General features: G+C 41.7%; 1 gene segment (V, D, J or C); it reads right to left on the reverse strand.

The window, feature by feature from the left end:
• On the reverse strand, positions 1 to 27882 carry LOC309626287 (T cell receptor delta constant-like). The segment is given in 5 exons: positions 9459 to 27882; positions 3028 to 3306; positions 2354 to 2425; positions 1875 to 1988; positions 1 to 928 (listed from the first exon to the last, which is right to left on the reverse strand).
• Positions 27883 to 27961: the final 79 nt, after the last annotated feature.

Consider the following 27961-nt stretch of genomic DNA (forward strand, 5'->3'; position numbering starts at 1 on the left):
CACACACAATGCACTTTAATACATGCAACAGAGACAAAGAAGAATGGCAGAAAACCATCAATACCAAAGGTCCAATGCCTTCAAACTTCCTGGGCACAAATGGGCAGGCAGGGGGGCATGAAGACACTGTTCTTACAGGGGAAATCTTGGGGTCTCATTCCTGTCCCTCCCCCCCAGAACACTTGCACAATGAGTTGCTTGAAAGCAAGACCCACGTCTTACCTATTTTTGCACCCTCAGTACAGTGCCTAGAACTTGGAGTAATTCATGTTCGTTAAATCAATTAATAGAGAGAAACACATTTCCTCTGCATTTTACTCTGATCTCTGCTAATAACTCTGAGAGTATTTAGATGAGATTTGAGAAACCCCATTGCCTGGGCAGAGAGTGTTAGGGAGTCAAATGTAGTTTTGTTTGTCAAATACTAGGAAAAGCAGAAAGTGCCTTTGTGGATGAGAACGCTAGTTTGGGGCAAACCTAGTGCTGGGTTGAGCAGAGCCTTTTATGTTTAGGTAGAAGCCCAGGATCTATTTTCCTCTTGGAGAATGGAGCTAGGAACCCGATGGCTCCCACTTTCTACTTCTGGAGGCAAAGAAAGTCAAAGGAACAAAACACCATTTTCAAAGTGTGTCAGTTGTAGGAAAAAAAATGTGTCCTATATACCTTCATATCTCTGTATCCTTTTATAAAGCAGCATGTAAAACAGTTGGGACCATAAGCCCCCACTCCCCAGGACTTCTGTCTTTCATCAGGCTGAAGGATAAGCTGGGTTTGTTGCCTTTAAAGGAAAACTGGTTTGGGTAACAGCCATTTAAGCAAGGCTGGGACGGGTCAACTTAAACCACCAGGAAGTTGAAAGCCTAGGAGATAGCACCTCTGTAGGCTTTTGGTTTCTTTCAGGGCATGTAGCCTTCTTATGCCAGTCAGCCTGCAAGTGAAGGAAAATTGTCAGAGTTATAGAATCATAGACTGTCAGTGCTGGAAGGAATCACAGCAGTCATGCAGTCTGGGAATGGCCAGTACTTGCTGTGGTTGTACCGTTGCAGACATCACTAATCTATCCTGGCACATTTCCCTTCTACACATGGTGATAGTTCAGCTAGTCACTATCAGTTTATCAATGTTGGCACAGGTCATAAAACCCATCTGCTCTCCTTTAGTTATTCTCCACTCCTTTGTTTTACAGATGTGATAACCCAGGCCCAGAGAGGTGCAGCAACCTGGCCTAGGTAACATAGTGAGTTAGTGACATAGGCAAACCTAAGCCCCGGGTCAAATTTCATGTCTAAGATAACCAGAAGAGGGAATGCAAGTAACAGGCAAATAATTCACATCTCATCCTCAACTTTGCATGCATCCGAGTGGCTAGTTGTGAGCTGTTCACTGAGGATGGGAGCATAGGTTCATCCCAGAGATAGGCTGGTCTACACATCGAGTCCTATGATTAACGATCGAGAGCTGACATCCCCTTTGTCTGGGCAAAGATAGGTTCTGCTCCCCCTGAACGTTCTTCAAGTGAAGCTTTACTGATGGCCTTGCAAAAAGCCCATGGTCCCTCAGCCATATAAACAAAATTAGCAGTAAAGAAAAAGATTTCTCCTGTTTAGGTCCAATTTTTTTAGCTCCTGAGTTGGAGGTGAGGATTATCGGCTGGTATGATATTATATTACATGGATTTTGAGTCTGGCTTGAAATAAAAGGCTAACAGGAGATGGGGTGTTATGCTGAGTACCTGAAAAGGTCCACCCTAGGAAATCATAATATGTCTCTATGTGTTTTTCCTTTCTCAATGCTTCTTACCATTCCTAAACTCCTTTCCTCCATGTGCAACATAGTTTGGGTGGAGGTAGGAATAAGAAGCAGCTAGTTCTTACCTTAAAAGAAAAATAACTTGGCAGTCAAGAGAAAATTGATGGCAACACTCTTGGCAAACAGCATTCGGAGCCCCAGCACTGCAAGAGACATCATGTTCACCTTCTCGGCTTGAACTGCAATTGAATGAGAATGAAGATGGTGGCTTCAGCAAGAGACTAAATTTCCTTCCAGAAATTGGACCCACAGCACCGAAACCAGCCTGCCCTGAATCACCATCATTCTTCCTGGTCTGAAGCCCAGCTTGGTGCCAGACAGCCTTCAGAGAACTAAGGCTGCTATTCACATCCAGCAAGGCAAGCTTTGGAAAAACCCATGCTTGCAGCCAGGCAAACTCTGCTTAGAGAGTCAGAGGGAGTCAGCTGGGCTCAGGTATGATTTTTGTTTTCTTTTGAAATAGAATGATTTTTGGGCCCCATCTGACAATGACAGAATTTACTTTAACCTCAATTGTGAAGTTGGCCCTTTGGTTTCAACTAACCTTGGGGCTCATAGCAGGTCTCTGGAGTTTGAGTTTGCTTGATGTTTTCAATTTCCTTTGGTTTTGAATTTTCTGGAACAAACAGCAGTGGTCAGGGTTATAATGATAATCGAGAGGCTCAAAGTGTTTCAGGTTTTAAAACTGGATTTCAGGTTTTACTTACGTAGACTTTAAGTAAGTAAACTAAGGACCAGAGAAGTGACTTGGTTAAGGTCCTATAGCTATTTGCACAGTCAACATACTTCCTGTCCTGAGACTTTTTTCCATTGTACCATGAGGCCCACATCCAGGTATGCCTCTAATTTGTAAGAACAACTAGAATAATTAACACCATGATAAGTTGGGCTGCCCTTTGTTATGGCATTCACACTAGATTAGACCTCACATGAATTTTCAACCCTAGAGTCTTTAGTATGAAGGAGACAGGGGTTGGTGAAGAGGAGAGATGGGGATGAAATAAGATGGGCTTTATCTTAGTTTCCAGTGCGGAGATGCAGAGAGTTTAATTCCTAGTCAATGATGGGAATTAGCCTAAGTCTTGAGTCTGAGCCTAAGTCTTGTTTCCAGCATGACGCCATATTGAGAGATCTGTCAAGAGTTTACATCTCTAACTTCTCTTTCCCTTGACTTTTCTTCCCCACAATCGCAGCCCCTTGAGGCCAGATAGGACCTACCTGAAGTATTTTTCTTCGGTTCGAAGTCAGTAGAGCGCCAGGTTTGTTTGTTATGTTGAACTGAACATGTCACTGAATCTGGATCTCCATACTGACCAAGCTTGACGGCACTGTACCTCCCACCGGGAGAGATGACGATAGCAGGGTCATATTCTCTTATTATCTTGGATGATTCCAGACTTATAGTTACGTCTTTGGGGTAGAACTCCTTCACCAGACAAGCGACATTTGTCCCGTTTTTCATGACAAAAACGGATGGGTTGGCAACGGCCTGAATTTCTGCAAATATAATCAATTTATTTTGTGAGATGATTATCCATGTGTGGGAGTTAAACCATGATGTTTTCCTCAATTCCTCTGGGGCCAAACACTACAATCCAGACTTTCCTGCATCCTGTTAGTGACCTGAGCTTGTTAGCACCTCTATGAAAGGATGGCCAAGAGAAGTAGACATGAAAGACAGCAGTTTGACTGCTAGTTAGGAGCTGCTAAGAGATATGGCTGGGAGCAGAGATAGAAAATGACAAATACAAAGAAATGTCTGGGTCTTTTGAGTTTCAAATATTTATGTTTTATTAAACAGTCCTCTGGACAATCCAGTTAGGCTGAAAATCTCTCTGAATCAGTTGGTTTATTTTAAATGCATGAGCCCTTGGAATGAGATGAGGGCAAGGTCTGAGAAGGACTATATAACTGGTTCCAACACTCTGCGGATGGAGGTGTTCGTGTCACTTCAGGGTGTCATCCCCATTTTTTGGACTGGAAGGGATCTGCTAAAGTTAAGTGGTCCAGGTGAATTCTTATTCTTTTGTAAGGGACCACCCTACAGTTTCTTTTGAGTCTTTAATCAGAGAATTACAGCTATCATTCGCAGAAGTCCTTAGGATCATAAAACCAGTTTAAGCCCATTTCTTCTTGTTTTGTTCTAAGTGGAGCTGTGGAACACTGTTTAACAATAATTGGGTCTCCTCCTGGCCTTCTCTCCTTTCATGCGTCATCTTGGACAATCATCTATCTGCTACTCTGTATATGCATCTTTTTCTTTCCTTAAAACCAGAGGGGGGTTGGGGATTTTTCAAAGGGCTCTCCTGGAACGTGGAAGGAGAAAACCTTCATTGTTTTGTTTCACGGCATAGCTGAAGCCACTGATAACAGACACCGATAACCCCAGCAGCAACGGCTTGGAAACCACACGTTCTGCTCAGTCACCTCCCTCCAGAACTGCGGCATTTCTCGCTTATGATACTGACTTTGGTGAGATGGATTCCAGTTGATTTTCAAGGGAGCTTGAAAATAAGTTATAGAGAAAGGAAACTAGTCCATTAAAAAGCAAAACCAAAATAACCCTATCTCCTTCATTACTTAAGAGTGTGACCCAGTCGTAGTCTGATTTAGTTGGATAATTAAGCCTTGCTTGGGATTTAAAAACCTAATTTCAAAGGCAGTTGCTAATGATCACTTTGGGCTGGAGAGACCTGGCTTGAATAATTTGAATAATGTGATATAACCAACAAGACAGATGTCTGAAGAAGGTCATACACTCAGGATATTGAGCTCTGAATCTGTTACTCAGCATTTCAGATAGAGCATAATGCATTGGTTTGGTAAAACATTTTTCTCAGATCCCCTTTCTCAATTAATGTCTATCCGTTCAAAACAATTGTTTGAAAGTAAAGTGTTTAACCCATTCTTTGGTATCATGGTAACCAAAGAAAAGGCTATCTGACTGAATTGAACCTTTTTTAAAAAATGGGATGCATACAATATAGTTGCCATATGTAACCTAGTCTATTTTATATTAGACCTAAACCAAAGTTTGAAGTTGTATAAAATTTGCACTACATTGTAGTCTAAACTTTAAAGATGTAATCGCTTATCTTTTGAGAATTTCCAGGCTTTCTCCTTGGTCCACAAATGTAATTACATTTCAGCATGTATTGCAAAGTGCTATTTGTTTGGGCAATTGTTATTTTATTTTCAGACTTTCTCTTTTTATGAGTACCCATCTAATGCTAAGGTTATGTGCTGGTAAACAATACAAAAAGAAGTGTATACCTTTCCTGAACAGTTTTTCTTAATTTATAAACTTAGAAGTCATCTATGTTCTAGATTCTCATAGAGTGTCTTACTGGTTCCCTAAGCATCGCAACATGGATAACAAATGTCACTCACAGTTTCAAAGATCTCTGCCAACATGGGATTTGACTTCAACACAAATCAGGTAAGTTTGCTCTACTCGATTACTCTGACCAGGGTGACCATCTCTCTCCTAAATCTTCCAGCTGCAGGACATTTTACAGGTGGCAACAAGGCATTCACACTAGTCAGCTTAGCTAAAGGGATGCCTAAGGATGAAGCAACCACCTTGGAGAATTTGGGCCTCTGCCCCTCTGGCACCTGATGCTCCAACTATTAGTATAATTCTTCTAGATTTCTTTGTGCTTTCTGGGCTGCTCTGAAGATTTCAGAAATAAGTTTTTTTTTTTTTTTTAAGTAAAACTAGTTACAGAGCTACTTCAGCTACTCAGCCTAGTGTCTTTACTGTGGCCCACTCCATCTGTACTACTCCATCTCCTAGTTATACTTTTTCACATAATGCAAACTGGATGGCAACCCTAGTCCCAGGAGTCAATTTCTCCCTAGAAATGTATGGAAAAAAAATCAACTCACGGGGCTCCACGAAGAGTTTGGTGCCAGCTCCAAAAAACATCTGTCGGGTGTCCCAGGAGCACATTGTGACGCTGCCTCACAGGTAACCAGCCTGGGGCTGGCCCTGGGGCCTGGGCTAGAACATCTGTATCCTGCCTCCCCAGCCTGGGTCCCAGCCTAGAGACCCCACCACTCAGAGAGCTACAGAGCTGCCCTTGATTAGATCAGGGGTCGAACTCATAGATTCTCAGTTCCCTTTGAAGCTAATAATAGTTTAACTGCTGGGTAAGGAGGTGAGCATGAAACCCCCAGCCAAGAAGCACTGGGACAGGGGACAGGGCTGAGACAGAGCAAGAGAAGAGGGTGACAGGTGACCAATAGCTGCCTTCAGGATGGAAACTTTAACATCCCGTTTATTGGGAGGGCTCTCCAAGAAGAACACATTAGCTTGGGAGTAGGGATGGGGCACTGAATATTGACATTTCTTGTAATGAATGTTAGGCTGAGGAGGGTTTAGACACAGATCTTGTTCTCATATTCTGGTTCGCTTCTCTTGGGTCACAATCCACCTTTTTGATTAGAAACCTAATTTCTTCCCCATCACGCAGACTGAGTCTCACAATAACAACAAACCTACTTTCTAATTCCCTGAGTCCATGGAAAGGCTTTCTAAGGACCTGAGGGTTGAACAAGAAATTGGTAGCTGACAGGGGATCCCAGTGGTGCTATGTGTCATGGATACAGGTCAGAGAAGCCAGCGCTTGCTTTGGATTGTTTATTTTTGTTTTATAATTTCTCTTGAGTCTGGATCCAGATACAAGCCTCAGGAGGACAGAGTAATCATGTGAAATAGAACTTAAGGATGATTACTCTGTCTTATCACCAAAATATCAAGAGTCTAGGGCTAGAGTTAGGCAAAGGGAAGGATGGTTGTATAGGGCCATTATAGGTGCCAAAACTTTAAGGATTGGGGGTTTGATTTGAAATTCTCAGTCTCCCTACCTGAGCTTCATATCATCATATTACACTCGATCACTGCAGGAAGAGAAAACCAGAGAAGCAATTGGAGAGCTCAGGTCAGCATCTCGACAGAGGGGCTAAGCATCAGTTTCATCTCTGAAGACTCCCAAAGGCACAGCCTCAGAGATTTGATTTTAGCACTGCAGATAACTCTGAATCTCAAGTGGAAATGATTTGAAGGGAAAATGAAACACAACACTTTTTGCTCAGATGCAATTTGCCTAACATCAATCAGACTGCAATCAGTTACAACGTGATTCTGTTTCTTTCCTTCTTTTCATTGCTCTAGTCTCTCTCCCTTCAAAGATAAGAAAACTCACCAAATTCCACTATTTCCCTGGAAGCAAGAGGCAATCAAGTATGCCTGTAAGTTTATATTACCCTCTGAGAGGCAGAGACCCCGTTGACATTACCAGTCCCTTTCAGGACTGTCAGATCGCCTACCCACATTCATGTATATTTCCCCACTTTTTATTTCCTCTGAAATAAACAAAATCAGAATCTAACCAATGCCCCATTGGTTTTGGCATTTTGGAAAGCATCTGAAAGACTGTTGTTCTCTGGACCGTCCCGGTGACTGATTGTTGGCAGCTACCCAGACTACCTGAATATGACCCCTGGATTTCCAAACACTGGAACAGACTGCCAGGGGACAATACCTCTAGGAAAGCACCACTACTTCGCTATTGTCTTGAAGTTGGGGGCTGTGTTTCTACTTTGGATGTAGGCTCCTGAACCTTTACAGAATCCTCAGATTCAGGGCTAACAAGGGAGGTGAGCACATTATGGTTCTCGGCAGAGCCAGACGAGGATGGGACCTTGGAGAACATTTAGTGTGAGCCAGGTACGATGATTTAATGCAAGTTCTCAGCAAAAAAGAGACAAGGGCAGATTGGCTTTTATCATCTGAGGCAGAGAAGACTATTTTGATCTAACTCCTTCTTTAATAATGTTTTTCTTCTTTCTAACCCTCCCTCTTCCTACGCTGTGACCGTGACTCTTTTTCCTCATTAACAGTGGAAAGATTCTCCTTATCTAAAACTTGCCTTTTCCCTGGTCCCAGTCCCTGACCAGAGGGCCAGAAGCCTGACCAAGGGCTTTATTTAAGCAGTTGTAGAAGACTTATCAATACTAATCCTCAGAACAGAGCTTCCAAGCATACGTAGAATATTTTCTTAAGAGAAACCTAGTGAATTTGTCCTCCAGTTTTACCCTGGCTCTTTGTAACAACAATGGATTACCCATTTAGAACCTCCTAACTTCTCAAGAAGTTGCGTTTATTCAGGACTATGCCACAACTCCAAGGGAATATACACACTGAACAAAATGCATAACTTACTCGGTTCCACGATGAATTGAGTCCCGTTTCCAAAGGTGAGTTGTGCTGTCAGCCCACCATTTCAGACATCATGACCAAAACCCTTACTCCCTATTTTTCCCCTGCCTAGTGCATCTGTTTGGAAGGAGGTGGGTTAGCTAGAGACATAGAACTTTGCAAGGGTTTCTGAGATCTAAGCATTTCACGTTGGCAGCTTCTTTGATGTGTGTTATCTTCTGAGTGTTGACATTGAGGGACGTCCCTACATTTACTGCTATTATCTCCTCAAATCTGTCATCTCTCACCCCTAGATCTTGCTTCAGGATCACATTTTCACAGGGAAAAAGGAATTAACTGTCAAATGGCTATTGTCAGCAGAAACATAACTGTAAGGTTCAAGTCAATCAGAAAGGACTATGCCTCAGTTAGAGGTGGAAGGACACGATGGCTGGACCAAGAGCCATTGATGAAAAAGACTTGGAGTCTATTAAAAGGATGCTAATACTCATAGATGACCACCATTTCTATAAGTACTTTACTACTTACAAATGGCTTGTGCTTACACTACCTCAGAAAACACTACTGTAACAAACTCCATGAGATGATATTATTAGATCTATCTTACAGATGGAGTCGCTGGAGCTAAGCATGGTTAAGACAGTGGCTGAGCTGGGCCTGACTCTCAGGTCTCCAGACCCCAGATTCCATTAATTGAACCAGCGTAATAGATGACAGGACTGAAAGGAGCCTCAGCTGTCACTTGTCAAAACCCCTGAAGTCATACAAAGTCTAAGTAATGGACACATAGGGAGAGTTTTGATTCCTTTTTCAGCATCTTTTTTCATTAAATCCCAGAATTCCCACTGGGTCATAAGACATTCACATCATTGGACTTCCTTGCTTTTCCTACTATATTGTCCCTTAGAATTGGTCTGGATGATAATCAGGATTTTAGTATGCTAAAGCTGGAAGACACCTGGGAAATCATTTGAACCAGCTAGAGGGAAACTCGAGTTCAGTGAAGTCACAGAGCTCGTCAAAGAGGATTGGAACTCAGTCTTTGACCTCTTGGTCTAACATGCTCACCACTGCACCTCATATTTACTAGATGTGCTGTAGTGCAGGTCTGGTCATTGCCCAGATCTGTACATGGTGAATGCATGGGTGTTAAGTAAGCTGGTTTGCTAAGGCTAGTCAGGTAGAGGGAAGGCCACAAAAACTCTCCTGGACGGAGAGTGGACCAAGAAGACTACTGCAGCACGTACCCACCCTGGATTGTATCAGAAACTCAGTCCCTGCCCCTCAAACCATCCCTTGCTAAATTACCTGCTGGAGGGATTTTCAACAACCTAAGAAGTGTTTCCCAAGCTGATGAGTTGGGAAAATATTTAACAAAGATAATTGCCAAACATAGTGGCCAAAAGAAAAACAACGAGTCACTTACTTGGTTCAACGTTCAGATAGGTTCCTTTGCCAAATATCAGTGGATCATACACAGCTGATGAACCCAGTCTAAAAACTGCCTTTCTTTTTTCTTACCACAACCCTGGCCCCAGTTGCCAGCTCACGTGATAGTCATTGGATGGGATTTTCTGTCTCATCTGCTTAACCTCTTTTCTCCTCAGTCTTGGGGGCTAACCTTCAGGACAAAGCAGGAGGCGGTTCCTGGGTCAAATAGAAATCTAGGCTTTTGCCATGTGTCACAATCTGAATTTGTGCTCTGAATGACAGAGGTTGGAAAAGAGTTTCTTAGATCAGGAGCAAAGAAAGGTAGACTGCTGATCATAGAGTGGGTGATTGTCAACCCTTGGCTACACTTAGGTGGGGCAAGATCTAGTGAGTGACGTGCCCCACTCAGAACCTTTTAGGAGAACTCCATTTCATATCCAGTCAGAGCTTTGCATCATTGACAGGCACTGTGCAGCAGCCAGACTTAGTATAAAATAGAACTAGAGGTTTTGGAACATTTTAATAACATGTTCATGAACTTCAAATTTGAGCAAGCTTTAATGGCATACTTACACTTAGAAGGGACAGTTAGATTAGCCTCTGTCATATGTAAAAATCAGTGTCTGTGCGATTGCTTGTATGTCACTCACAAAGTCCAGGGAGAAAAAGTGCATTTTCAGATCAGTTTACAGCCCATACAGGATTGCATATCATACTTTGAGAATCACTAAAATAGAGAGTGCTTCTCAGTTGTGGTGAAGTAGGGAGATGTCAGAAAACCTGAAATCGAGTTCAACTCAGTTTCTTACTTACTAAGTGTGTAATCTTGGCCAAGTTCCTTAAGGTCACTGAGCTTCGTTGCCTCCTTTATAAAACGAGGATACTGCCTTCTGTATTGGGAGGTTGTAAGATAAAATGAAAGGGTGTATATATAAAGCATTCTGTAAATGCTCGGTGTAAGTAGAATGCTTATTAGTGTTAGACTCAGAATAAAAAGTGTTACTTTAAGCAGGAGCATGTAATTTCACTAAGCTCAGAGCTCCCTGGGACAGGGATGTAGGGAGAGGTTGCTGAGGGAGGAGAGAATCCGGTTTCTTTGGTGTTTGGGATAAAAGTGCCCACTTCTGAAAGCTGAGGGTGAGGACTGGAATCCAGGTTTCTGTCTCCCTTGGTCTCTTCCCCAGGTCAAGTGTGACTGCCATTCCCTTCTCTAACCTTCCCTCTAGAATCCAAAAGCCCAAGTCCTTACTTAGGACTTAGAAGCCATCCTTTCCCCATTACCAACCTGACCTCATTCACAAATTCTCTCCAGGTCACTCGCTCTCCTCCAGCCGCCAGGCCTCCTTGGCGTCCTTCACACACCCCAGGCAGTGCTTGTGTTCCCTCTGCCTGGAAATGCTCTTCCTCCAGAAACCTGCATGGCTCCCTCTGTAACCCCCTCGGGTCTCTGCTCAAATGTCCCCTTTCCAATGAGGCCTTCTGTGACCCCTCTGTTAAAAATTGCACACTGCCCCCTCCCACCAATACTCTTCATTCCTCTTCCCTGCTTTATTTTCCTTCACAGGGCTTATTACCACCTACACTACTATATATATTTTTTTTTTTTTTTGAATTTTTGAATTTTATTTTATTTCTTTTTTTATACAGCAGGTTCTTGTTAGTTATCCATTTTATACATATTAGTGTATATGTGTCAATCCCAATCTCCCAGTTCATCCCACTACCACCACCCCACCCCCCTGCCACTTTCCCCCCTTGGTGTCCATACGTTTGTTCTCTACATCTGTGTCTCTATTTCTGCCCTGCAAACTGGTTCATCTGTACCATTTTTCTAGGTTCCACATATATGAGTTAATATACGATATTTGTTTTTCTCTTTCTGACTTACCTCACTCTGTATGACAGTCTCTAGATCCATTCATGTCTCTACAAATGACCCAATTTCGTTCCTTTTTATGGCTGAGTAATATTCCATTGTATATATGTACCACACCTTCTTTATCCATTTGTCTGTTGATGGGCATTTAGGTTGCTTCCATGTCCTGGCTATTGTAAATAGTGCTGCAATGAACATTGGGGTGCATGTGTCTTTTTGAATTATAGTTTTCTCTGGGTATATGCCCAGGAGTGGGATTGCTGGGTCATGTGGTAATTCTATTTTTAGTTTTTTAAGGAACCTCCATACTGTTCTCCATAGTGGCTGTATCAACTTACATTCCCACCAACAGTGCAAAAGGGTTCCCTTTTCTCCACACCCTCTCCAGCATTTGTTGTTTGTAGATTTTCTGATGATGCCCATTCTAACTGGTGAGGTGATACCTCATTGTAGCTAAACTATTATATATTTTATATAGTGAGGTTACCATCTGTCTTACAGTGGTAGTTACACTACACTGTAAGCTCCAATAAGGCATGGGTTTCTGTCTGTTTTATTCATGCTGATTCCCCAGCACCTGGAAGAGTGCCTGGCATATAGTGGCAGTGACTTGTCACAGGTTGCAGAGCTGAGATCAGGCTTGGCTCTGGAGGTGTCTAGTTTGCTTACATTTCTATTTCCTTTTGCCTTAAACCACCATTGACTTGTCCTCTCATTCATTCATTCATTCATTTGTTCATTTGTTTGTTCATTCATTCAACCAACATTTACTTAGTGCCTTCAATGTATTCATGGAAACGGTAAGGCACAACTCAGAGCCCTTGCCTTCATGGGACAAGGGAGATGGCCGATAAGTGAGCATTCAAAGTTTCAGGTGGAGGTGAGGGCTATACAAAATGAAGCAGGGTAAGGGGACTGTTGAAGACAGGGGTGGTTGAGGAAGGCCTCATTAGACATGACATTTGAGTAAAGACCTGGAGAAGGTGAGGGAGAAAGCTAGGGGAGTCTCAGGGAGAAAATGGTTCCAGGCAGAGGGAATGGCAGGTCAAGGCTCTGTTCTGGGAGAGGCTCGTCGTGAGTGAGAGGGAAGGAATGCCAAAGATGGGAATGGGAAAGCTATCTCTTGGCGTTTTAGAAACATGTTGATGATCCCAGGATTTTTTCTTGGGGGAAAGGGTGATGCTCTGATCATTGTCTGAACCTTTCTGAGTTTAGGGACCCTTGAGCCCTAGGGGTGTAAACTCAGGGGTGGCCCTTGCCTGGAGAATGCCCCTTTGGGTAATTGGTTTTGGTTTGGGGGCAGGAGCCCTGTTTTGGTGAAGGACTGTGGTGGGGATGGAAGGGAAACAGCCTAACTGTTGCTTAAGACTCTGCAGGCAGCTTGGGAAGGAGCTCATTAGAAGCCTGAGGGGGAGGCTGGGACAGGCAAGAAAAACCTCCACATGTGCCCCAATCGAACTTCAGTCCTGATAGAAGAGCAGAGTTCTTAAGTGCACAGGTTTTGGAATCAGACAGATGATACAAATTTTGACTTTGCTAAGCTGTGTGATCTTGGGGAATCCCTCCTGACCTGTAAAAATGCAAGTAATGGTACCTAATTTTGCATGATCATGCGAGAACCAAGTAGAATGACATTCATTTATAAAGTGCCTAGTCCAGTGGCCCAATACATAGTAGGCACTCAAAAAGTAGTAGTTGATATGATGATGATATATGTATGTTGTATAATGATATATATGACTCTAAGTCCATCCAGTGGCCCACCGGCAGGAAGATGTTCCTGATGACTGTGGCCCTTTCTAAGCTCCTGTCATTGTCATGGTCAGTAGCACACATTTACACTGTGGTACTTTATTCCTTGCTGTTTTATCCTGTTCTCTTGTTCTGTTTTATGAAGTTAAGTGGCAACCCCAGGTTTTCTCCATCTGGAGGGCTAAAAGCTGTGGTGGATCTGGGCTGTGGGTCTGTGTAGACCTGTTAGTTTGGTACTGCCTGGGAGCCCTTCAAGTAAGAACTTGAAAGAAGCACCTTTCCTCAGGTGCATCAAAAGAAAGAGCATCAAAAGAAAGTAGGCTTCTGAGAAGATAAAGGGTCTGAGTTTGCAGTGATGCCTCTTTATCTAATATTTGTTGCCTAAAAAGAAGGCGCCATACAAAGATATTCCGGATCCTGCCCTCTCTGTGTGCCCCTCATCTTTTTATTTCAAAGGACAATGGAAGTGTTTCCTAAACTTCAATTAATCACATCTCTTTTTGGGTTATTTTGGGTCACATCCATCAGTCATAAGATTTGCTTAATAATTTTCTTTAAATTTACTCACACTTTAACTTAAAATATAATTAAGAGGAAACTTTAAATCACGTGGGTTTGACAACCTAGTTGTACTATGCTGATACCATTAAAAGACAGCGCAATTGAAATGAAAAGGAAGTCTATCTATGTACCATCTAAAGCCACGTACTACGCATTCTACACTTAGGGCAACGGTGGCTCAAGTAAGTCAGTAAACAGAAGAACTTAATTCATTAGGAAGAACTTGGCGAACAAAGGGAGATAAGGGAACTCAGTCACTAACTTTGTCAGGAATGTGGATAAGCTATTATTTTAGTGAGAAAATTTAAAGCCAATGAGGTCTAACGGCAAGAACCTCCATTATTTGAATTTTCAAAATCTTACTATGATTTTTAAAGAAATATGAATTTTTCTGCGCTGACTCTGCTAGCCGGCTTCAGATCTGTATCTTTTTCTGGATGCAAAGCCCCTGCCCCACTTCTCCCTTTAGTGTGTGAGGTCTGGGAATGCCCAGCCTGCACTCCTCCTTTTGCCTTCCTTTGCCCTCAGTTCTATGCCTCTTTCACTTCATACACCCAGGACTGTCTTGTCCCTAATCATTCTCTGAGAGGGGTCCACTCCATCACATTTTCACCCCACCTCTCTAAAGTCTTCGTTTACTTTAGAAAACACAAGCTGAACGCCAAGGCATCAGGCCAGGACGTGCTGTTATTTTCCAGCAGCCAGCTCAGCAGATTTGGGACCCCGTTGCTAGACTTCCCTAGGATCTTTGAAATGGGGTGTTTTGTGTTTGTTTATTACATTTTCTAGCTTAATATTAATCTCCACTATCTAACTGGAAGCTGCTGCCCAATGGAGACTGATGTCCTTTTTTTTTTAGCAAGACACAGTTGAATTCAAATGTCACTTAAATGACCCGAGAAGATGTCTTCTGTATTGAGCACCGTCCTTTGACAACGACAGCATCGATTCCTTTATAACAGTTAATTAGTGAGTGGCACCGCATCCCCTTAGTGAGGAAGATGGACGCCATGAGTTCTTAGGGAGCTATGCCTGGCTGTGTCCTCTAGGCTTTAAAGAAAGCATTGCACATTCACTTTCTTCTGCTTGGGATCTGGTCTCAATGGGAACCAGAATGTTCCAGCTTCCTCACTAGTCACCTAACTTCCATTTGCAGCTCAAACAATTAGAAACAGATTTCTGGAACTGGTTCCTTTTTTCTGAAGAAAAAACAGAACAACACCAACGCCTACTTACCCTGGCCTAACCCTCTGTGCCCAGGAGGCTGACTCAGTTCTGAGCTCTCCCAAGAGCAAGTGTTTGGCCTAAAGAAGGTCAGAATTCTTTATATCTGGAGCCACCTTGATAGAATCCCCCAGACTCAGTTCAACCTTGTCCCTGGTCAGTTCTGACTCTTCTAGGGGAGCTGAGCCAGTGACTCTGTCGTCTCTACAGCCTGACCCAAAGCCCATGCGTTGGGCAGAAACTCCTCAGTTTCCCTGAGCTATGTGGGGGTCTTTCACAGCCCCCAAATCTATTTTTTTTTTTTTATAGACAATCCCCTCGCAATTCCTATGGAGGGGATTAACAGTAGTTCACATCTTCCCCAAACTCCTCCTTGACACAATATTAATGCTACTACTACCCATCTCACATTCCCTGATATTTCTGCCTCCTTAGATAGAGGATTAACCTCAAAAAACAGATAAATGAATTACTTACTTGGTTCCACAATCAGGCGAGTCCCTTTTCCAAAGATGGACCTGTCTCTCTCATGCAGCGCTTGAGGGCTTTCCAAAAGCCTCAGCAGTGCTCCCACCTTTCTTCTTCCTGTCATCTTGAGGATGGGAGGATCTTAAGGGTTTGGTTCTTTGAAAGATGGCACTTGATGCTCATCCAACTGGTTCGTGATGATATAGTCAATTGCAGATTCGCAATTGCTTTTGGGTTTGCTTTTGGGAGGTTGTAGTCTGAGAGTAGGTAGGAGCACACACTGCTGCGGTGAACATTTCCAGTATAGGACACTTCATGAAGTTATTGGAATGGTTGCTTTCTGTTATTTTAGACTTTTCTCACTTCCTAGATGCACACCTAACTCTCAGTCTTAGAAAACAGGTGTTGCCAAGGGGATCGGTCTTGGATCCATGACTATTCCAGAGTCAAGGCATTCACAGACACCCGGGCTGCTTTAAGTCAGATAACATGTGGCATACCAATGGTGACAGGGCAACATGAAGCACCAATCATGTACTGGGGATTTATAGTATATTCAGTGTTAGAATGAGCAACTACTACTGGTGATGGCCTAAAAACAAATCCCTCTCTTTAGATTCATCTTCCCAAACTGCACAGCAAAGTCCTCAGGCAAACCTCTCTAGGAATTTTGATTCAGAAATTCCGTAAGATTCCTTTTTGCAACAGAAACCAAGACAAGGATAGTTTTTGAGAATCACCTTTTTGTATTCCTCAAATACGGTTGAAATGCCAGTTTCACTCAAGAGAGAACAGCAGTGAGAGAGAGAGGCCAGCAACTGGGGGTCACCTCTCCTGGTTCGGACAACTTTCTGGCATCCCTTTTGGGTCACTGAGCAAGGAAGGACCCCTACTTGCTGTGTTAGTCTCCGGGGCATGGTAGCCAGGCTATGGATTTCCCAAGGAAATGTCACTTTGACCCCTGCAGTTTTTGTACAGGTCTCTGTGGGTTTTGTATCACTGTGCGTGTCCCACCCACAATGCTACAGAGCTTTATAAAAACCTCCCTTTGGTATTGCGCAATGTGGTCTCTGAGAACTACGGGGCCGGATGTTTTCTCCAAGTCATGCTCCAGCAAGATCAAAGGGATTTGGCTTAGGTCAGGGGAGGCTGGCCTGGGTGCTTCTGTCTGAGACTCTTTTGAACCCTTGGCTAGATCTGTCCTGGAGTTTGTGACTAGAACAGGTCAAATCATGATGTCTACTCCCACTGTGCTTTTTGGCCAGTCTACTCTCAGATGGTTTCCCACAGAGGAGTTTGCCAGACCTGAATGTCTCAAGTGGATTCTACAAGTTGTGGTTGGCAGAAAATGTTTGTGGGCAATGTAATTTCTCCTGTCACCTGCTAAGCTCCTGAATCATCTCTGTCTACCCCACTTTGCACATGGAGGGTGTTGTATAATTGACAAAGGGCTTTCACATAAACTTAGAATTTTATCCTCTCCATTGACTCTCTGGTTGTTAAACTGAAAGTCAGTAGCCCATATGCTGGTTTATGTGACTTGGAAAAGGTGACCTACTGGGCAAATGCAGTGGCAGCTCCTAGGGTTCTAGTTGGCAAACAGAGGTTACCTTTGTGAGCTTTATGAAAGGCTTCCCTTTCTCCAGCTGATGCAGCCTCCTACCAGGGCCTTGGCTCGGCCCGCAGAGCTCAAGCTGAATTTTAGCCCCACTCGTCTGTCCCCTTGGCCGAGAGCTGATTATTATAGATGCTAAGCCTTAGGGGGACCCCAACTAAGGGGTTACTTGCTAAAATTTATGGTAGCTCTCCATTATGCTCAGGATAAGATGGTTTGGAATACAGGCTTTTGCTTGCTTTCCTAGGCCTACATCTTGTACTTTTCCATTTGCTCCCTTAAACTCAGTTGCCTTGAACTACTTGCTTCCTGAAAGCGCCATGTTCTTTTATATCTCTTTACTTTGCCCTGTGATTGCTTTTGCTTGAAATGTCCTTTCCTTCTTCAGCTCCCAATTTGGTCCCTAACCCTGCTCCTTAGATCTTATTGATTTCCTGATCTGAACTTAGCTGTTGACATCTCTGGGAAGTTCTAAATGACTGCCAAAGACTGTACCGGGTTAGATGCACCCCTTTCCCTGAATCTTCTTGCATCCAGTGCTTATCCCTATCATTGCTCTCAAAACCCCTTTCCTTTGTTTTCATTAGGTACAGACCCTCGAGAGAAGGGATTTGTCTTGTTTACCTCTGTCCTCTGTGCCAGCACAGTGCCTCATTGAGTGAGTTCTCAGAAAGTGTCTTCTGCAACTATTTTAAGGATGCGGTATCTCATATTCTGAGAGGATAAGCTGGGAAGTGACAGGTCCATGGCTAGAACCCACATCTTCCCAATTCCCAGTCCCTTGCTGTCTCTGGCCCTGGGTGCCCTATGGAATACTACCTTGCATTTATTTAGGAGAGCATGGCATCATTAGTTGTAAATAATTGGATTTTTAACATTAGCCTGAGTTAAGCATCATTGGGAACATAAATTTGTTGTGATTTTCTCCACACCATGAAATATGTTCCAAAGTCAAAGAGAAATGAGTTTCATGTTGTCTACATATTTGGAGTATTCAAATCACATATCTGGAGTATTCAAATCAATATGTTGTCTACATATTTGGAGTAATGAAGGGTCAACTGTGCCTCTAGAGAAGCATCCTAGGATGTCACAGCTGCGAGAGCCCTCAAGGATCATATATTTGCTCCCCCGATATGTTCAGATGAAAGGATCTAGAAAGATCCAGAGAGGTTTTGGAACTGGCCAAGGCACCCAACTTCAAAAGAACATACAAGAAATCAAGTGTCCCAATTCTTAGTTCAGGAATATTTTTTTGTACACTTGGCAGATACCAAGTCTTCTTTGTTCCTTTATTCTGATGTTTGTAATTTGAAAGTCTGGGTATTCTCTCAGTCCTCCAGCTGATCTCCTTCCCTGGAGTGGCCTTAGAATGGAAACCTTGGAAGCCTGGCATTTTCTTTCTTTTTTTTTTAAATTTATTTTTTTAATTTATTTATGGCTGTGTTGGGTCTTCGTTTCTGTGCGAGGGCTTTCTCTAGTTGTGTCAAGCGGGGGCCACTCTTCATCGCGGTGCGCGGGCCTCTCACTATCGTGGCCTCTCTTGTTGCGGAGCACAGGCTCCAGACGCGCAGGCTCAGTAGTTGTGGCTCACGGGCCCAGTTGCTCCGCGGCATGTGGGATCTTCCCAGACCAGGGCTCGAACCCGTGTCCCCTGCATTGGCAGGCAGATTCTCAACCACTGCGCCACCAGGGAAGCCCCATTTTCTTTCTTTATGTGGCTTTTCATTGTTGTAGGATATGCTCTTCTGTGGGAAAGGGGAGAGGCAGGCACAGGGTGGGTTTATCCTGAAGTTCCCCTCTTCCTGGAAGGAGGCTAGGTCATTTTCAGTGCCAGATAAGTGCATTCCCAGAAGGGATCAGAGGAGAGGAACGGTGTGTGGGGACTGAGTTTACCATGGTGTTGTCCAATCCTGGGTGGGATCAGGCTTCCTGCTGGGACATTCAGAGCACTTGGGAAAATTTATGGGATGCCAGGCCAAGAAAAGAAATAGGGATTGGACAAGGGCATCCTAGAGCTTTTAATTTTGTGATTGTGGACTTTGAACTGGCTTTATTTATCTTCACTGCTTGCTCCTGATATTGACATGTACTCTTTGAAGGTTATAGACAAACTGCAGTGGATTCCAAGCTGATTCCAAGCTGTTGAAAAGACTTCAAACCACATACAGGGAGGAACAGCTAGAAAACTTTGGAGAATATAGACCAAAGGAAGGGAGGTGTTTGATCCTAGTCTTCAGATAACCATCAGGGTAGAGCTGGCTTATTAGAGGACAACTGGATTCACATGTATACTTATGCCTCCTATCTATTGCAGTATATTAGTTTGGTTGCAATATATGAGCAAAACTTGGCCTTATACATACAAACATGTAGTACAAAAAGGTAGGTTAGTAGCAGTATGAAATCTGAAACCGTGTTAATGGACTTACCATATTCTTTTCCATTAAAATCCTTTGGTCTTGCTTGCATTTTGGATGGAACTTTCACCCATGCATGGTTTTGTAACTTTATCCATTGGTCTTCTGAGAAATAATTGGTTCTCTGTGTTAGGCAACTTGCGTGTGTTATCACATTGCATTATACAATGTCTAATATATCATAGTAGTTAATATGATCACCAATATCTTTAAATCAGAACAGTATTTAAATACTGGGGAGCCATAGAGCTCATGGTAGCAGATACAAGTTTCCCAAATTCTAATTTTTGCCTGAAAGCTTAGATTTTTATCATTAGCAACAATGGTCCATTGTTTTTCTTGATGTGCAGGCTCAGTTCATTCATTTTCAAGAAAATGCCTGACAACTACCCAAATTTGATTAACCATGGTTTCTCTGCCAGTCATTCTGTTCAGCAAAATGGTGTTTCATGGAAAAAGTGGCTAGTTCAGCCTGTAACTCAAATGATTGCACAAATATTTTCCCTTGAGATAATATAATAATTTGGAATGCAACAGAAGTGCTTTATGTGTACTTCCACTTTTGTCACACAGAATACTAAAAAGACATATACTCAAGAGGGGAGATTTAATAAAATTAATAGTTTTACTGCTTTTTCAATGTTATGGACTGAACTGTGTCCTCCCCAAATCCATATGTTGACGTCCTTACCCCCAGTACCTCAAAATGTATCCTTTTTTTGGCGATAGGGCCTTTAAAGATAAGGTGAAATGGGGCCATTTGGACTGGATTAGAGTGGACCCTAATCCAGTCTAACTGGTGTCCTTATGAGAAGAAGAAATTTGGGCACACAAAGAGAAGAGACACAAAGGATTTGCATGCACAGAGGAAAGTCCATATGCGGACACAGAGAGAAGGTGGTCATCTCCAAGCCAAGGAAGGAGGAATACGGAGAAACCGACTCTGTGGGCACCTTGATCCTGGATTTCTAGCTTCAGAACTGTAAGAAAATAAGTTTCTGTTGCTTAAGCCACCTGGTCTGTGTTATTTTGTTATGGCAGCCTTAGCCAACTAATATAGTCAATAACATTTTTAGGTGAAACTGGCTTTCTTTTCCCCCTTGCAAATATAGCAATGAAGGATATATTGACGACTAATACAGAATTGAGGCCTCTGCCTTGACTCAGGATGAGGGACCAGGAGCTTTATCCACCATTGCTTTTACACCATCAGGGCAATGTCAACACAAAGAAAAAGGCAAATATTCTTTTGATATTATTATGGAACTAGTTCTGACATCACAGACTCCCTGAAAATGTCTTTGTGTCCTTAGTGGGCCATGGACCATCCTTTGAAAACCACTGTCCTAATCTATGTGGTTTGTGCTGCCAAAGCAGTCAATCCAGGCTTTCTCTACTGCTTGACCACTCTCTTCTTGTTTGCTAGTGATTAGCAGATCAATTATATCATATGCTTTGACTGAGGGATGAATAAGTGGTCAGAAGCCATTGTGAGCAGTAATTTTCCAATTCCTTAAAAAAGATGAAATTGTCCTAAATACTTTGGTGGACTCTCTAGAGTCAAAGACCATGGACCTGTATGTCCTCTGCCTGGGGTTTGTTCTCCTTGGTGGTACTCAGTGTCTCAGATGCTGGATCCATGAAGATGGTGCTTTGGGGACAGTGGGAGGGCTCAGGGAAGGCCCAGAGTCTGACTGTATTATGTTCAGTATCCAAACTATATTTCTGCAGCAAAACTTCAACCTTTCCATTAAAAATAATATTTCTTGTTTAAGTGACAGGTAGTTAGGACGGTGACTTGAATTTTTGGCAAAATCCTAAAGGGGAGGAATAGATCGACTTGGCTTTCATGGTTAATGGATCAAGCAATATACTTAGCAACTGGACTGGAATTTAAAAAGGCCAGGCTTTTGAACTGAGACCGATATAAAGCCCCAAGCATGGATAAATCTTGTCAAGTTCCCCTCAGTGAGGAGGCCCCCAACACACTTTGGTTTTTGTCAAAACCTTCTCTTACCTTCTCCGTGATGCTCACCCCGCTGAAGGAGAAGTGAGCTTGCCAATCCGCTGACTGGAGTCTTTGGTACGTCTGTAGAAGTCTGGCTCTGCCCCACCTCCACACAAGTGGAAGATTGGATTTTGAGCTATTATCATTATCTCAGATCTTGAAAGGCAGTGATTTTAAGATATACCACTTATGCCTCTCCAGTTCAAGATTGTTCTTGAATACGAACAATCCAAAGCGTGGAACATCATCACTTGCAGTTTTCTCATTAATTTTATGTATGTAGACAGTGACAGAGTCCATTGTTGTCTTAGAAATATGTCATATGAACACACAGTTTTAATTTCTTTAAATATCCGCGGATTCATGGTTTCTTTGAGCTGAGCAGTATTCTTCAAGAAATCATGCTGATTTTCAAGAAACATATTGTATTTCACTTTTTCACTGCTTAAACTTGCTGTAGACCTCTTGGCCACTTAGAAATGAAAACATTAAAAATATTTTTTTTATAAAGCTTTTGAAATATTAGGAAAAAAGAGGTGAATACAATCAATATCTTGGATTCATCATTTAGATTTAACAGTCTTTAATGTTTGTCATATTTGCTATTTATTTTGTTCAAGTATTTAAAATAAATTATAAACATCATGACAATTCCTTTCCAAAGACTTCAGCATGCATTTTTAAAAAGAAAAATATTTTTCTACATAAGCCTAATACCACTTCCCATCTAACAAAGTTAACAATTCTCTAAAATCTTTTAATATTCAGTCCATGGTCAAATTTCCTAATTATTCCCCAAATGTCTTTTTCATACGGTTTTTAAAAACAAAAGTCTAGTCAAATACTATGCAATTAATTTGGTTGCTACGTATTTTAAACTTCTTTAATCTGTAGTAGTTCTCCTTCCACTACTTTCCCTCCACTGTACTTGTGTTTTCTTTTCATCACATTGATTATTGAAGGGACCGGTCCTGTTGTCCTGTAGAATGGTCACCTTCTTTGTCTAGTTGTTTCTTTGTGGAATCCTTTAACTTCTTCTGGCTCCTTTGCCTCCTGATAGAACTAAAGGTTTGATTAGGCTTATTTATTTGTTTATTTTTGGCAGAAATACTGTGTAGGGGAAGATGTGTCCTGCGTACAGCATCATGTCAGGATAGACATAATGACTTGATGTGGCTAAGATCGATCACTAGGATAAGATGGTGACAGAAAAGTCTATCTTTTGTAAAGTTTCGTATACCCATTGCAACCAGCAAGTTATCTGAGACTTTGCAATGTTTTAACACTTTGTTTTTGGCTTGGAGTGTTTTTTCTGCATGATTTTTTAAATGTGAAGCCTGAAGTTAGTCACATTTCTTCTTTTATTTCTCAATGTCTATTGTTTATTTAACTACAAAGGTATCATAATTTGTTTGGTAAGATTTGTCTTTGCAGAATCCACCCTAGATGCACAAATATTTTCATATCACTCTTTTTAAAAGTATTAGTTAATTAATTAATTAATTAAATTTATTTTTTGGCTGCGTTGGGTCTTTGCTGCACGTGGGCTTTCCCTAGTTGCGGCGAGCGAGGGTCACTCTTCGTTGCGGTGCTCGGGCTTCTCATTGCAGTGGCTTCTCTTGCTGCGGAGCACGGGCTCTAGGCGTGCGGGCTTCAGTAGTTGCAGCATGCGGGCTCAGTAGCTGTGGTGCGTGGGCTCAGTAGTTTTGGCTTGCGGGCTCTAGAGCGCAGGCTCAGTAGTTGTGGTGCACGGGCTTAGTTGCTCCGCGGCATGTGGGATCTTCCTGGACCAGGGCTTGCACCCGTGTCCTGGCAGGCGGACTGGCAGGCGGATTCTTAACCACAGTGTCACCAGGGAAGTCCCTCATATCACTCTTACAGCTGACATTTTAAAGGCATTCCAGGATAAATGCGTATGTTCGTACACAAGCAAAGCTGACTCATTCATAAATGTTGAGTTTTTCAATGCTATGTTTGTAGGTAGCATAGAGTATTAGGAAGACCACTAGACTGAGAATCAACAACCAGATTCTCATCCAATCTGCCACTCTAAGAGCTTGGTCAAATCTATGAGCTTGGTTTTAGGATCTTGATCAAATCCTGACTCTCAATTTCTTCACATATAAAATGGGATTATAATGCCAATCCTCTTTACCTAATGGGTCTGTCAAAAAAAAATGAAATAAAATACATGAAAATGTTTTGAAAACTTCAAAGTATGATAAACATTTAAAATAGTCTCATTATCATTTTGCTGAACTCAAAGAAATTTCTCACACATACACATATGCTCATCCTCAACTTCATCAACTGTTTTATCTGGTGTGTAGTTTTTGCAGATATTTGAATCTATTCTACAGTCCTCCCAAAGTTTACTGTTTCTGAAAGAATTTTTTTTTTTTTTTTACTTATTTATTTTATTTTTATTTTTGGCTGTGTTGGGTCTTCGTGTCTGTGCAAGGGCTTTCTCTAGTTGTGGCAAGCGGGGGCCACTCTTCATCGTGATGCGCGGGCCTCTCACTATCGCGGCCTCTCTTGTTGCGGAGCACAGGCTCCAGACGCGCAGGCTCAGTAATTGTGGCTCACGGGCGCAGTTGCTCCGCGGCATGTGGGATCCTCCCAGACCAGGGCTCGAACCCGTGTCCCCTGCATTAGCAGGCAGATTCTCAACCACTGCACCACCAGGGAAACCCTAAAAGAATATTTTTAAAAAGAAGAAGAGTATTGGGCAGTAGAATTAAAAAAAATGGCTTCATCCTTCATACACCTGTAACCACTTTCAAGGTCCTAGAAACATGCATTTAAAATTGATATTAAAAAATAATATAAATAACAGATGCCACACTCCATTAAGGGGGATTTGCAGCAATCTCTTTTCTCTTTGCACTTAGGAAATCTCATTGCTAGCATCCTCTTGCACACAGGGAATTCAGGTCCAATAAGACTGGATTTCCCACACCTTCTCTCTCATTTTCTAGAATCCTAGATCAGTGTGGGATGCAGTTCTCACACTGGTGTCCTACCAGTTTGCATGTTCCAGTGCAAGAGGTATAATGTTAACAATGTTTATGCTAATATTAATGATTTTTATACTTTAATTTCTATTGCTGTTATTAGGGGATGGCCTATTCAGTATCTCATGAAAACTAGCATTTCATATATCTTCTTTTTTTTAATTTTTAAATTTTTAAAAAACATCTTTATTGGAGTATAATTGGTTCACAATGGTGTGTTAGTTTCTGCTTTATAACAAAATGAATCAGCTATACATATACATATATCCCCATATCCCCTCCCTCTTGCATCTCCATCAATTAGGATGAAAAATTTTTATATCCATAAAAGAGAAAACAAAGGATTATGTAAGCTCTCCCCTCCCACACACATGTAGGATTGTGTTTTCTGCAACCCTTGTGGTTGGGTTGATAATGGGGGAAAGAGTTAGTTGATCTTAAATGTTTCATTATAATACTCCTTCTAGATATCCACCACCTTATTTTTTTTAAGCATTTTTATTGGAGTATAATTGCTTTACAATGTTATGTTAGTTTCTGCTGTATAACAAAGTGAATCAGCTATATGTATACATATATCCCCATATCCCCTCCCTCTTGAGCCTCCCTCCCACCCTCCCTATCCCACCCCTCTAGGTGGTCACAAAGCACCAAGCTGATCTCCCTGTGCTATGTGGCTCCTTCCCACTAGCTACCTATTTTATATTTGGTAGTGTATATATGTCAATGCTACTCTCTCACTTCGCCCCAGCTTACCCTTTCCCCTCCCCGTGTCCTCAAAACCATTCTCTACATCTGCGTCTTTATTCCTGTCCTGCCACTGGGTTCTTCAGAACCATTTCTTTTTAGATTCCATAGATATGTGTTAGCATATGGTATTTGTTTTTCTCTTTCTGACTTACTTCACTCTGTATGACAGACTCTAGGTCCATCCACCTCACTACAAATAACTCAATTTCATTTCTTTTTATGGCTAATATTCCATTGTATATTTGTGCCACATCTTCTTTATCCATTCATCTGTCGATGGACACTTAGGTTGCTTCCATGTCCTGGCTATTGTAAATAGAGCTGCAATGAACATTGTGGTACATGACTCTTTTTGAATTATGGTTTTCTCAGGGTATATGCCCAGTAGTGGGATTGCTGGGTCGTATGGTAGTTCTGCTTTTAGTTTTTTAAGGAACCTCCATACTGTTCTCCATAGTGGCTGTATCAATGTACATTCCCACCAACAGTGCAAGAGGGTTCCCTTTTCTCCACACCCTCTCCAGCATTTATTGTTTGTAGACTTTTTGATGATGGCCATTCTGACTGGTGTGAGGTGATACCTCACTGTAGTTTTGATTTACATTTCTCTAATGATTAGTGATGTTGAGCATCCTTTCATGTGTTTGTTGGCAATCTTTATATCTTCTTTGGAGAAATGTCTATTTAGGTCTTCTGCCCATTTTTGGATTGGGTTGTTTGTTTTTTGATATTGAGCTGCATGAGCTGCTTGTAAATTTTGGATATTAGTTCTCTGTCAGTTGTTTCATTGGCAGATATCTTCTCCCATTCTGAGGGTTGTCTTTTCATCTTGTTTATGGTTTCCTTTGCTGTGCAAAAGCTTTGAAGTTTCACTAGGTCCCATTTGTTTATTTTTTTTAAATTTCCATTTCTCTAGGAGCTGGGTCAAAAAGGATCTTGCTGTGATTTATGTCATAGAGTGTTCTGCCTATGTTTTCCTCTAAGAGTTTTATAGTGTCTGGCCTTACATTTAGGTCTCTAATCCATTTTGAGTTTATTTTTGTGTATGGTGTTAGGAAGTGTTCTAATTTCATTCTTTTACATGTAGCTGTCCAGTTTTCCCAGCACCACTTATTGAAGAGACTGTCTCTTCTCCATTGTATATTGTTGCCTCCTTTATCAAAAATAAGGTGACCGTATGTGCATGGGTTTATCTCTGGGCTTTTTATCCTGTTCCATTGATCCTTATTTCTGTTTTTGTGCCAGTACCATACTGTCTTGAATACTGTAGCTTTGTAGTATAGTCTGAAGTCAGGGAGCCTGATTCCTTCAGCTCCGTTTTTCTTTCTCAATATTGCTTTGGCTATTTGGGGTCTTTTGTGTTTCCATACAAATTGTGAAATGTTTTGTTCTAGTTCTGTGAAAAATGCCATTGGTAGTTTGATAGGGATTGCATTGAATCTGTAGATTGCTTTGGGTAGTATAGTCATTTTCACAATGTTGATTCTTCCAATCCAAGAACATGATATATCTCTCCATCCATCTCTCCATCTGTCTCCATCTTTAATTTCTTTCATCAGTGTCTTATAGTTTTCTGCATGCAGGTCTTTTGTCTCCTTAGGTAGGTTTATTCCTAGGTATTTTATTCTTTTTGTTGCAATGGTAAATGTGAATGTTTCCTTAATTTCTCTTTCAGATTTTTCATCATTAGTGTTTAAGAATTCAAGAGATTTCTGTGCATTAATTTTGTATCCTGCTACTTTACCAAATTCATTGATTAGCTCTAGTAGTTTTCTGGTAGCATCTTTAGGATCCTCTATGTATAGTATCATGTCATCTGCAAACAGTGACAGTTTTACTTCTTCTTTTCTGATTTGGATTCCTTTTATTTCTTTTTCTTTTCTGATTGCCATGGCCAAAACTTCCAAATCTATGTTGAATAACAGTGGTGAGAGTGGGCAACCTTGTCTTGTTCCTGATCTTAGAGGAAATGGTTTCAGTTTTTCACCATTGAGAACGATGTTTGCTGTGGGTTTGTCATATATGGCCTTTATTATGTTGAGGTAAGTTCCCTCTATGCCTACTTTCTGGAGGGTTTTTATCATAAATGGGTGTTGAATTTTGTCAAAAGCTTTTTCTGCATCTATTGAGATGATCATATGGTTTTATCCTTCAATTTGTTAATATGGTTTATCACATTGATTGATTTGCATGTACTGAAGAATCCTTGCATTCTTGGGATAAACCCCACTTGATCATAGTGTATGATCCTTTTAATGTGTTGTTGGATTCTGTTTGCTAGTATTTTGTTGAGGATTTTTGCATCTATGTTCATCAGTGATATTGGCCTGTAGTTTTCTTTCTTTGTGACATCTTTGTCTGGTTTTGGTATCAGGGTGATGGTGGCCTCGTAGAATGAGTTTGGGAGTGTTCCTCCCTCTGCTATATTTTGGAAGAGTTTGAGAAGGATAGGTGTTAGCTCTTCTGTAAATGTTTGATAGAATTCGCCTGTGAAACCATCTGGTCCTGGGCTTTTGTTTGTTGGAAGATTTTTAATCACAGTCTCAATTTCAGTGCTTGTGATTGGTTTGTTTATATTTTCTATTTCTTCCTGGTTCAGTCTGGGAAGGTTGTGCTTTTCTAAGAATTTGTCCATTTCTTCCAGGACATTTTATTGGCATGTAGTTGCTTGCAGTAATCTCTCATGATCCTTTGTATTTCTGCAGTGTCAGTTGTTACTTCTCCTTTTTCATTTCTAATTCTCTTGACTTGAGTCTTCTTTTTTTTCTTGATGAGTCTTGCTAATGGTTTATCAATTTTGTTTATCATCT

Source organism: Balaenoptera borealis (assembly GCF_965194805.1).
Source record: "Balaenoptera borealis genome assembly, chromosome: 3".
NCBI classification, from domain to species: domain Eukaryota; kingdom Metazoa; phylum Chordata; class Mammalia; order Artiodactyla; family Balaenopteridae; genus Balaenoptera; species Balaenoptera borealis.